This window comes from Mesocricetus auratus, unplaced genomic scaffold (genome assembly GCF_017639785.1).
Source record: "Mesocricetus auratus isolate SY011 unplaced genomic scaffold, BCM_Maur_2.0 Super-Scaffold_100048, whole genome shotgun sequence".
Classification (NCBI taxonomy): domain Eukaryota; kingdom Metazoa; phylum Chordata; class Mammalia; order Rodentia; family Cricetidae; genus Mesocricetus; species Mesocricetus auratus.
The window spans coordinates 5,149,073-5,161,114 of record NW_024429225.1 but is presented as its reverse complement, the minus strand read 5'-3'; the positions used below and the strand labels follow the sequence as shown (position 1 = coordinate 5,161,114).

The 12,042-nt window shown below is 49.9% G+C and overlaps 2 long non-coding RNA genes across 2 annotated transcripts; one reads left to right on the top strand and one right to left on the bottom strand.

The window, feature by feature from the left end:
- Nucleotides 1-5,282: 5,282 nt before the first annotated feature.
- Nucleotides 5,283-9,863, bottom strand: LOC121136120. Its single transcript, XR_005873247.1, has 3 exons — nucleotides 9,687-9,863; nucleotides 8,907-9,036; nucleotides 5,283-5,773 (listed from the first exon to the last, which is right to left on the bottom strand). It is a non-coding gene; the product is annotated as an uncharacterized LOC121136120 (long non-coding RNA).
- Nucleotides 6,202-9,949, top strand: LOC121136121. The gene is made up of 2 exons (XR_005873248.1): nucleotides 6,202-8,053; nucleotides 8,205-9,949. It is a non-coding gene; the product is annotated as an uncharacterized LOC121136121 (long non-coding RNA).
- The last annotated feature ends 2,093 nt before the right edge of the window (nucleotides 9,950-12,042 follow it).

Below are 12,042 nucleotides of genomic sequence, written 5' to 3'. Positions count from 1 at the left end.
CGGTGAGACAGTAACCTCAAACCCCACCAAAGCGGGGCAGGGCTTTGGAAAGACAAGAGCTCCGGCTGTCTTTAGAGAAGCTCGGGCGTGCCTACTCTCTTCTGAGGGTCCCTGCTCTTCTCTTTCTCCTAACCTTCACGATTAAGCCTGTATTAGAATAGCTTTAATAAAATCTCCAGCTCTCCTTCGTAAACTGGCTAAGCCTCACGTTCTCTTCAGTATCAAAGCCATGAACCCTGATTTCCTATCAGTCTAGATCCCTGAAAATCTGCGAGGGGCGGTAGAGATGATCTAGTAGTTACGAGCACTGCCTGTTCCTCCAGAGGTCCTGAGTTCAATTCCCAGCTTTTCCACACTCCACTCTGTTAAAGCAGGTGGTTTTATTTAAGCCTGGAATCAAAGCCTGGTTTCCCAAGCTACCCTTTCTTCTGAGTCTCATGTATAAGGCACATGGGTTTTGAACCTGGGTTGTCTCATCCTTATTCATCTGTCTTCTGTTCAAGTGTCTGCCCCATGAAGGCCTGAAAAACTTTCCTCTCAAACGTTCCGGCAGACATTGCTCTACCAGTGGATGTGGTTTGTCCCCTAGCAGGTCACCGGAGGGAAATCTGGTCTACATTGTTGAGTGGTGCTGAAGAAGGTGCTTGTTGGGGCGGGGTGGGGGGAAGGTAGGGAGAGGTGGCTCAGAGGTTAAGAGCACTGGCTGCTCTTCCAGGGGTCCTGAGTTCAATTCCCAGCAACCACATGGTGGCTCACAACTATCTGTAATGAGATCTGGAGCCCTCTACTAGCATTAAAGAGATAGAGCACTCATATACAATAAATAAATAGAAAATTTAAAAAAGGAGGTGTAAGTGGAGGGGCCCTTCATAAAGGGCCTGCCCTCAGAAGCGGATAAGGTAATTCTGTGGGACCACTCAGCTTGTTCTAGGAATAAAGTAGTATATTGGTCAAGTCAGGGTTCTCTAAAGGAAGAGAACTGAAAGTGTGTGTGTGTGTGTTACAGACTGTGGTCCAGGTAGTCCAACATCTGTCTCTTGCAGAATGATCAAGAACCCCGAAGTTACTCAGTCCATGAGATGGCGTGTCTCAGCAGCCCCAATTTTGTGCTGGATCTAGAGGGTTCCTAGAGCGCCGCTGGTCTTCAGTCTGAGGTGGAGTCCTGGGGAAGGAAGTGCAGCCACTAGGAAGAAAATGCCTCAGCAACGGGGCAGGTGAACAGAGTGAGGGCCGGCGGGCAAGCGCAACACCTCCACGTCCTTTCACGTGGGTTGCCACCAGAAGGTGTGGCCCAGAGTGAGGCTGGGTCCTTCCATCCCAGAGGACGTGGTCAGGACGATCCCTCACAGGTGTGTCCAGCTGCTTGGGTTTTAGTTGATTCCAGATGTGGTCAGGCTGACACCCAAGATCAGTCATCCCAGGGGGTGAAGCCTTATAAAGAGTGAGGGCTGGCAGCCCCTCCCCTCACGCCAGCCTCCTGCCTTGATGGTCTTCCTGTGTCCCCAGCACTGCAGAGTCTCTGCCCTGAGTCAATGCTACCACCACCCCCTTGAACTTCCAGAACCTTGAGCTAAAATAAACTTTTTATTCCTTAGTATGTTCCTTTACCCTCAGTTTTTAATTTTGTTTTGTTTTTTATTGCAGCAATGGAAATAGACAAATCTAATCCCCCAAACTGGCAGGAGAATCTGAAGAAATAAAGAGCACATTGCGGCTGGGCGTTGGTGGCGCACGCTTTTAATCCCAGCACTCCGGAGGCAGAGGCAGGCGGATCTCTGTGAGTTCGAGGCCAGCCTGCTCTACAGAGCGAGTGCCAGGACAGCCTCCAAAACAATACAGAGAAACCCTGTCTCGAAAAATCAAAAAAAAAAAAAAAAAGAGCACATTGCTTCACACCTGTAAACCCACTCTCAAGGGGCGGAGGCAAGAGTATCGTGAAGTCAGGCCAGCCCGAAGCTGCAGAGCAAGACCGTATCTAAAAACTGCCCCCAAAAGTAACATGCCGACTGTGAGCCCGAGGCAGTCAGATCATGGTTTCAGGTTCAGCCTAGGCTGCCGAGTGAGACCTTGTCTCAAAATAAAAAGGTTTGAAAGGGCAGGCAAAGTGGTTCAGTGCATAAAAGAGCTGAGCAGCCACCCTGGTGCGTGAGTTCAAACTCTGGACTTGTGTGAAGGTACGAGAGAAGTGACATACAAATGTGATCTTCCCACACGCCCCATGGCACGCACAGCTCTCTCTCTCTCTCTCTCTCTCTCTCTCTCTCTCTCTCTCTCTCTCTCACACACACACACACACACACACACACACACACACGTAATAAATGACAATGTTTAAAGTCCCTGAGGCACATTCAGGGTGAAGGCATAATCTTGATATAGCTACTGGAATTCAAAAGAAGAAAAAAGAATTCAGACTCTGGGGCAGATCAAATTGTCAGCTCAGTGGCAAAAGACCACGGAGAGATGCTGATGGAACTACCCTGAGGGTAGTGTATAAACTAAGTTGTGAGGGACAGGCAAAACAGACCTTCTCAGACAGACTGTCAACTGAACACAGCCCAGGGGCATCCTGGAAGAGAAAATGCCACCATCGTATTAGCCTTGGAGTCAGGTTTTGTTGATCGGTGGTTGATGTAGGAGGGCCCAGCCCACTGTGGGTGGTGGCGTCCCTGCAGGTGGCCCTGGGAGGCATAAGAAAGGTAGCAGACAGAAGTCAAGATCACTGCCTGTCCTTCCAGAGAACCTGGGTTCCGTTTCCACCCACAAGGCAGCTCACAACTCTCGTAACTCCCGGCCCAGGGAGATCTAATGCCCCCTTGTGGCAGCTGGTGGCACTGCACCTGTGTGATATAAAATTAAGAGAGAATGGTAGTTGAGCATAGTCCTAGAGGACACACTGTAAGCAACATTCCTCCGTGGCTCTGCTTCAGTTCCTGCCTCCAGGTTCCTGTTTGAGTTCCTGTCCGTGGAGGATTGGGATCAGGACAAATAAAGTCTTTCTTCCCCGAATTGTTTCTGGTCATTGTTTCTATCATCGTCACAGAAACCTAAGACACCAAACATGAAAAGAGTCGGGACACACATAATGGTCATAACTTCCCTTTCTAAAAAACTTTTTGGTGACGTTTGACAGTCAAGAGAGTTAAGAGGTAAAGAGAAGGAATGCGCGAGGCTTTGACCAGGATGGGGTGAAGCTTGGCAACAGAGCGCATGCGTAGCTTGCACCAGGGCCTGGGTTTCCTCCCCACCACCAACATAGTGGAGGATGCCAACACCACAGCTATTAAATACAAAGGAGACCCACATTTCTGCTGCTAACTGGCTTCAGCTGGGAGACGTTCTCCAGATGAGGGTGGGGTTCCGGTCTGTGAATGCATCTTTACTGGCTCAGCTCCTGGCTGCAGCTGCCAGCGGACCAGTTGAGGGAAGGGATGGCCGACGGGCTGGGTTTCTTCCAGAAAAAACGCTTTGCAGCTTTCCTAACAGTGTCTTCCTCATCCCCACAATGCTTTGGCAACTACGGGGCCTCTGATTCTCCTCCCTTTCAATGCGCTTAGTGCTTCCAGCCACAGGGGAGACCCAAAACCCAGCAGAACATCCCGGAATGCCAGGCATTTGCAATGAGTCACAGCTGCGGAGGTGCCCGCTAGGGCTGTTACAGACTTACAGGGAAGGGGCGGGGTTGTCGGCGCGCACAGCTGCAGAACCAGGCTGGACCCAGCAAGAGGAGGGTGGCGATGGGAACCAGAGGAAGCAGCTGTCTGGGGACCACGGCTCGGGACTTCCCACTAGCCTGCCACATTCCCGAGAGCTTAGAGATCCGCACAGGAAACACAGACTTCTGGGTTAGGGGAATTGCAAACTGGCTTTTGGAAAATGATCCCTGACAGCTTGTAACCAACAATCACCAGGGCCTAGCCGGGAGCTGCGCGGCGCTCTATTTTATCTATTTTAAGCCGAGCTTTAAAAATACAGTGGGCAGTTCCCTGCTTTTCTACTGACAGAGGGCCATTCACTGACTGTGTCTGCCCAAAAGTGCGCCCCTCTTTTGAAGTTCTAGAGGGAGTGTTTGGGTGTGAAAACATTACCCACTTTCATTAACAATTGTGAACAGGGAATTCATTCATAACATTCACCAAAAGCAGTCAAAACCCTGTAAAATAAGAAGCAAGTCCCCAGCTAGTGCCTACCCACTCCGGGCTTCTAGGTCCCTGATCTGGAAGCAAACAAGGTGCCTCTTAGTTCCTCATCTATTTTTACAGAAATATCATCTGAGTACACAAGGATGCCTACAATGTGTCAGGTTTTGTGCAAATATAAAAAGCATTACACATATTACCTTCTGGAAACAGACACACACAAAAGCGTGCTTTGAAAATACCCCCGTCAACACAAATAGACTGGCCTTGTTTGTTCGTTTGAGCCAGAGATTTAAACAGGACCTTGTTTACGTGTGTTGCCTATTTTTAGTCTTTCCTTATTATAAACTGCGCATGTGTTGTGGGGGAGTAGGGTCCCTCCCTTCACGCTGTGGGTTCAGGGGGGTAGAACTCAGGTCACCAGGCTTGATAATGTGTGACTTCACTGGCTGGGCCACCTTGCCAGACCTGTGCAGCTGTCTTTGAACGTATATTATGGAGGGGTATACTCTCGGGGTGGAGGTTGCGGTGCAAACGTTAACTCTTTCTGCCTTTGTTATTTGCGGCAAGATTTTGTGATACGCCCCCAGCCGACCTAGTGCTTGCTCTGTAGTGCAGGCTGGTCTCAGAAGTGAGACACCCTTTCTTCCTCATCTTCCCTAGTGCTGAGACTGCAGGCGAGCATTGCCACACCTGGTTCTCAGCTCTGGCGTTTTCACAGCTCTCTCATGGCAAATCATAACCACATGCAGGGGAACATCTTTCTCTGCCATCCCTTAGCACAGGATAGTCTAACGCTTCCACGTTTGCCAGCTGATAGGTTCAAAAACGGTATTCAGAGGCCTAACCCTGCAAGCTGTCCTCTGCCCTCCGTGAGGGCGCTGTGACACGCGCTCTTTCAAGAGTGTGCACACACAGCACAAAGTGACCATAAAATGAGTAAGGAAATGTGATTTCTAATGGTGAGGCACATTCCATCGCAATTTTGATGTGGTTTCTTATGGAGCTGAACAGTCTTGCCTGTATCTGAGAGCTGTTTGCATCTTCTGTCTCGTAAGGCGTGTGCTCTGCCTACTGCTGTTTTGAGCAGCTAGGCTCTATCTATAAGGAAATCACCCTTTGTCAATGCAACCTTGGAAGTTTTTAATTTTTTTTCTTTACATCCTACTTTCTGCATTAAGTTCATACAGAAGTCTTTTTTTTTATGCCATTGAGTTTGTCTTTTCTTTCTTAGCACGGGGCAAAAGAAACTGCCCCATCACTCTCGGGATCTCAGCGACATTGACTATGTGAAGTAAATTGACAGCAGACAGCAGCAGAAAGACCTTCTGCACTCCCTGCAAAGGACCACAGGGAAGAAAAGCAAGCACCCAACAACCCAAGAAACGTCAAACTACCTCCTCTAATGATTTTGGGGAGACTGGGGTTTGATCGCCTCTAATGATTTTGGGGAGACTGGGGTTTGATCGCCTGCGACTACTGTCTGTTTGCTCATCTTTGGTCTTCTTCCATGTGAAATGAGGCAGTCTCCCAAGATGATGAGATTCCTAGGAAGGGCGTGCAGAGCGGTTGACCTCATCGTGTTGGATCCGGCCAAAGGCAGACAGGGAAACTTGCAGCAAGTCTTCCCCACACTGCAAAGAAGGAAAGACAAGATTTCACGGGAGCAGGAGAGCAGTGAGGTCTCGACTATATTTTGGTTAAACCTGAAGGCACCGTGCTCTGAGGTACCAGTCTTTGAGTCCCAACATTGGCATCTACAAAGCTTAGCATTTAGATAACATTTCCTTGAAAGTGTGGAAACTGTCCCTAACATTTTCTGCTTGAAGACTGTTTTAGGTCTAGCATGTAAATCTAGCTTTCTCCAGCTGGCAGTCAGTAGCTCTGACCCCATGGACTGGGTTGGGAGTCCAAGAATTGCGCGCCTTCAGGGTCTTTTATTTTATAACACAAAGCTGTTATTAATGTGCCAGGCGGGGCTGCGGGGGGAAGGGAGCAGCAGGGGCTCCACACGGGGAGGATGTGTTTCCATTCACATGGCTATTAGCAGGATCAACTCATTGCAGATTGTCAGATCGAGGGCCACAGCCCCCTGCTGGCTGTCTCCGTGGGCCTCAGCCCCCTGCTGGCTGTCTCCGTGGGCCTCAGCCCCCTGCTGGCTGTCTCCGTGGGCCACCCTGAGTGCTTACTGTTGGCGGTAGCAAGCACCAGGTCAGCACACTTGAAGTTCATCCCCAAATCTTGTAAATCTTTGGTCATGACTGCCAAAGGCCCTGAGATATAACTGAAATCAAAGTGGTATTCTGGGTAAATAAGTGACAGGCTGGGTGGAGTAGAGACTCTAAAAGTTTAACACCGTGGCTAGGATAGAAGGCAGGAGGAAATCCCACAGCAGGATGTCTTTGGCTCCGTCTCTGGCTACATTGTGTGAGCTCGATTTGTTGCATGCTCTTAAGGACCTTCACTATTCTGCTGCTTCTGCTGAGAAGCAAAGGGGACTGTTACCTCGGGCCGAGCATCGTGTAAAGTGGGCTCCAGGAGCGTAGGAGAGGCTGGTCACTGGGCAGAACAGCTTTTACTGGGCTCCTGGCCCTGAGAGGAGACGACAGTGAAGACTGAATCCAGTGACTGCTGTCCTTGTCAGAAGAGAGAGCTTTGAAACTGAGCCACACAAAGAGAAGGACGGGCCGGACACCGTGAGTCTACACTGTGAAGCCGGAAGACTGGGCCACCAGAAGCTGCAAGGGACAATGGAGGGACCTGATCTCCAGCCTCCCCGGAGAACGTGTCCCCAACAACCCTGTGGCTTCAGTCGCCTGACCTCTGGAAGCAGGACAAACAGGATAGCTCACTGCTGTTCTCAGCTACGACTCTCACCCAGCCAAGGGGGAGAGCGTGGTGCTGACACTGTCACCTCCTAGTGTGAGTGACCCCAGTATTCCTCATGATCCCACACTGCAGAGAAAACCCTGAAGCTCATACTGCTAACTGTATAGGTAGATTTCTTTTTAAACAGCCTATTTCTACATGCTTAGAACTCCAGGTTCAAAATATCCAGGAAAATATCATCTGATGGCTCCGGTGAGAGGGAAAAGAGGAAAGAAACAGAAGTAGGAAAAAGTCGTTTTAAAATCTCTGCAAGGTTTCTATTTTGTGTTTGGTTTGGCAAGGTTTTATTGAGATTTAGTAGGGAAGGGGGGTCTCAAAAATTAGGTGCCCCTGTGTGAGATTTCTTAAAACTTATTTGTTTGTTTGTTGGAGAGGGTACATGTGCATACAGAGGTCAGAGGAAAAAATCTATGGAAATTAGTTCTCTCCTTCCGTGATGTGGGTCCTGAGGCTGGAGCTCGGGTCATCTGCCTTGGTGACAAGGGCTATTATCTGCTGAGGCACCTCGTCAGTCCTTGAGTGAACTTTCAGCTTTTGCCTTCCTTTCATCAGAGAGAAAACAGTGGATGACATTCCTAGTGTTCTGTCAACGGTGGAGTGACTTCCACCAGCACTGGACAGTATCTTCTAACCAACAGTCACATAATGAAAATGAAACATGGATTTGTGGATAAGTTTGATAAATATCCGTGGGATTTTAGTGTTTTTGCTACATTGCTACCACTGGGAGTTTGGGTACAAATCCAATTCTTGGATCTCCACGTGTTTCATTTTTGTTAAGTGACTTTGGACTGTAGAGCTGCGCTGTCCTCTTTAATATGAGTGAATGGAAAATAAGACAGGGGCTGGGCACGGTGGCCTAGATGCTTAATGCCAGCACTCAGGAGGCAGAGACTGGCAGGACTCTGTGAGTTCACCTTGGCAAGGCTGAGGGTGTCCCTCAGAGACACACCGCCTGGCCAGCATGCACAGGCCCTTGTGGTTCCCAGCACTAAGAAGGCACACGATTATAATCAGCGGTACAGGTACGTTCTTCCATAAAGGAAGTGGGGTGGACCACGGCCCCCGGACCCGGGCGTCTGGGGATGGTTACAGTTTGAATGTGGAATGTCGTCACACACTCTGTGACTAAACAGCTGGCCCCAGCTATCACACTGTGTTTGGAGAACCTTTTAGGCATGGACATGGAGCCTCGTTGACCAATGAAGGGCCAGAGGGGACCGAGCCCCGGGCTCCAGTTCCAGCCAGGACCCCTGGACTGCCTCTGCAACATCACCAGCTGCCACACCCTCCCACGGCCCCACAACCTACTTATTGGACCACCTTCCCCATGACGGACTGAGCCCCGCAAACTCCGATCCAAAACAAGCCCGTCTTCCCTGAGGTTTGTCTCCCGTGCAATGTCCACAGCAACAGCATGAGTAACGAATAAAGGGCTTATTTGGGCTTTTTCCTAGACACAAAATCCGAAGCAGACTCATGTACGAATGCCACTTTAAAGACAACGATTATTATTATACTTGCCAGGAAATAATTTGGGAGACTCGAGCCAAAGATAAATACAAAATGGCTCATTCTTTCTCTCATTCAAATTCTTGCCTGCGTGTGCTTTATAATCTCTTAGAGGCTGTGGAAAAAGTCTATCATGCAGGGAAATAACTGTCATGATGGGGTCAAAATTGTGTGGGAGTGTGCTTGTGTGAGTCACTCTGATGGTCACAAGAACAGACCACAGGGCCCACAGGACAGGGACTGTGCATCTGGGGAGCGGAGATGCTAACGGACGGCCAGCCCGAGGCGATCGGTCCTGACAGTGCGTCCTGGTGTCTCACTGTCTGCGGCTCCGGGCCATCTGAGCAGCCCAGACTTTCCTCCTACCTTTGCACTCTCGTCTGACTGCTGTTGTCATCTGTTCCCTTTGGGCTGTTAGCCACTTTCAAAGACCCGGCTGGGCCTTACGGAAGATGACAGCCAGGCAGAGACAGGGCACAGCCGGAAGCAGTTCTCACTGTAAAGAGAGAGAAGGGCGCTATGAAATTTAGAATTGTACAATCCTTAGTTGTGCGATTAAGAATTCTTACAGTGCTTAAAAAAATAGAATTGTGTGCTTCTCCACCCGCTCCGCGGCCAGCAAAGCTAACTCTCCATGACTGCAGCATATTCCAAAGACCTGCGTAGAGTACCAAGGGTCCCCAGGCATTTGAGCTCAAGAGCAGTGCAAACACAGCACTTCCCGTTTTTATTACTAAAGCAAGCAAAACAAGGAGTGACATTTACAGTTGGCCTAAGCAAACACAAGCACAGCCAGGGAGTGCACCTGGAGATACGTCTCATCACCTTTGGTGGTGTGAAAAGAGCCAAGAACTTTCCTCCCAGGCCCTTGCTTTTCCCACAGACAATACGGACACGCGGGGTATGACCGTCACGTCCTTGCTTCCGGGTGCATCTACAGCTCAAGCACTTCTTCCTGGAAGGCCACCTTGTAAGTGCGCGGTTCCTGCCCCATCCATGGTTCCCAGTGAGTTCCCAGTCTTCTTACACACACACACACACACACACACACACACACACACACACACACACACACAGCTAATGCCCAGGAGTGTGCTCCAGGCCTCTCAGGACACGCAGCAATCTTCACTCTTAGGAATTACACACCAAGTTCACAAGCCTGCTCAGAGTCATTCGGTCCCATCAAGATCCTGGTTGGGGTTGGAGCGATGACTCAGCTGAGCTCTTGTGGCTCCTCAGATGACCCGCATTTCAGTCCCCAGCCCCTGTGTCAGGCAGCTCACGACTGCCTGAAACCCAGTTCCAGGGGAATCCAAAGCTCTTTTCTGGGCCCCACGCATGAATACACTAACTCATATACAAAAAAGTTGTAAATTAAGCTAACTAAATAAAAAAATTTAAAGCGTTAAGTTTCTTACTTAGTAGGAACCTATTGTGCTAAAAGACACTGTGGTGGTTTGAAAGAAAATGACTCCCAGCCGGGCGTTGGTGGCGCACGCCTTTAATCCCAGCACTCTGGAGGCAGAGGCAGGCGGATCTCTGTGAGTTCGAGACCAGCCTGGTCTCCAGAGTGAGTTCCAGGAAAGGTTCCAAAACTACAGAGAAACCCTGTCTCAAAAAAACAAAAACAACAAAAAGAGAGAGGCGAAGGGGGTGAAAAGGGAGGAAGGGAGGGAGGGGGAAGGAAGGGAGGGACGGAGGAGGGAGGGAGGGAGGGAGCGAGGGAGGGAAGGGAGGCTCCCATAGGGAGCAGCACTATTAGGAGGTGTGGCATTGCTGGAGGAAGTGTGTCACTGTGGTCACCCCTACCATACCCCACACTCATCTGCAAGCTCCCCTGGGACTGCTGTGTGAATAAGAAGCAAAACATGTGGTGTTTGAGTCATTACACATTGTGAGGTCAATCATCTCCTAGAAAACTCTTCGTCTTGGGCGTTTTTGGAGAGGATACATCGAGGAAACTTAACTATAATATTTGTGTCAGATATCCTTCATTTGACCTTCAAAGCTCACCCTCCGACCTCTGCACCCTGAAGACTGACATACTTCATAGCCCTCTTGGCTCTGGGGCCGCCTGAGGCATGAGGATGGAGGGAATGAAATGCGACCTCTCCTTTGGCTGGTTGGTTGACACGGGCCCTGTTAGGTAGCCCAGGCTGACCTCAAGCCCCTCCTGCCTCAACCTGCTGAGTGCTGGGATTACAAGTGCCAGCCACCGCACTGTCTGGTGTTCACAGCTTCTCCCCTGGACTTGCCTTATGTGACTCCCTCCACTCTGGACTCCTATCTCCATGCCCTGCCATTGCCTGAGACCCCTGGAGTGTGGCATCAGGTTACCACAGCATCCCTGGTAAAGATGCTAGACCCACACCTTGACACAGTCCTTCTCAAGTCAACACCCCTGGAATCGCTGTCCCTTGAGAGCACCATCTGTCTCCCATTAGCAATCTGGAGGCTACAACATTGTTTTATCGTCATGCTCGCAGGCAATGGCAGCCAATGCTGTTATTTCCACACCCAGTGAGTACTTGTACTTTTAGAGCAATCAATAGCACTCACTAGCCATAGGTCAAGGCCAATTAAGGTATCTCCCTCTAATGGCACCTCGAAGTCCTCAGCAGCTCCAACTTCACCTCACCACCCAAACCTAATACTAAATGCCCTCAGCCCTCCATCGGGCTCAGCTCCTCAGCCCAGGGTCCAAAGTCCTCTGTTGGTCCCCACACCATCACTACCAATCATAGCTTTCTGCTCTCTCTCCTAGTCTACATCAGATGCCAGAGGGACTCTGTGGTCCTCTCTCTGGAGTCTCCTTCCATGCTCCTTTTCACCTCACGCTTGGTAGCCTTTCAAAACTTGGCCCATTCTTGGACATACGTCCTCAACCAAGATGCGTGACCACCCATATGCTACCCACCTCCCCAGGCTGGCATCAGTCTCCGTATCCACATAGGGTGCTGCACATACTCCGCTAACCAGTTTACTGCTCTCCTGCTCTTTACTTCCGAACTGTGGTCTTCTGGACATCTGAGACTGCCTTTTATTTAGATACGTAGATCCTCACTGCGCAGCCCAGGCTGATCTGTAGGATCCTTCTGCCTACTGGTTGTAGAACACTTTCTTCCAAGTACGACATGGCCATTGGTGTTTTTTTTTTGTTTTGTTTTTTTTTATTTGTTTGTTTGTTTGTTTGTTTTTGGTTTTTTGAGACATGGTTTCTCTGTATCGTTTTGGAGGCTGTCCTGGAACTCGCTCTGTAGACCAGGCTGGCCTCGAACTCACAGAGATCCGCCTGCCTCTGCCTCCCAAGTGCTGGGATTAAAGGCGTGCGCCACCAATGCCCGGCTGGCCATTGGCGTTTTGAAAACAAGCATCTGTGATTAGTCGCACAAAGCCCCCACAATATTGCCTCATGGGAGAGGGGGTTCACAAGGCTCATAGGGTGGGCAGGGCTGACAAGTATCAAACATGGCTCACACCAGGGCTCTCTGATCCCTGAGGA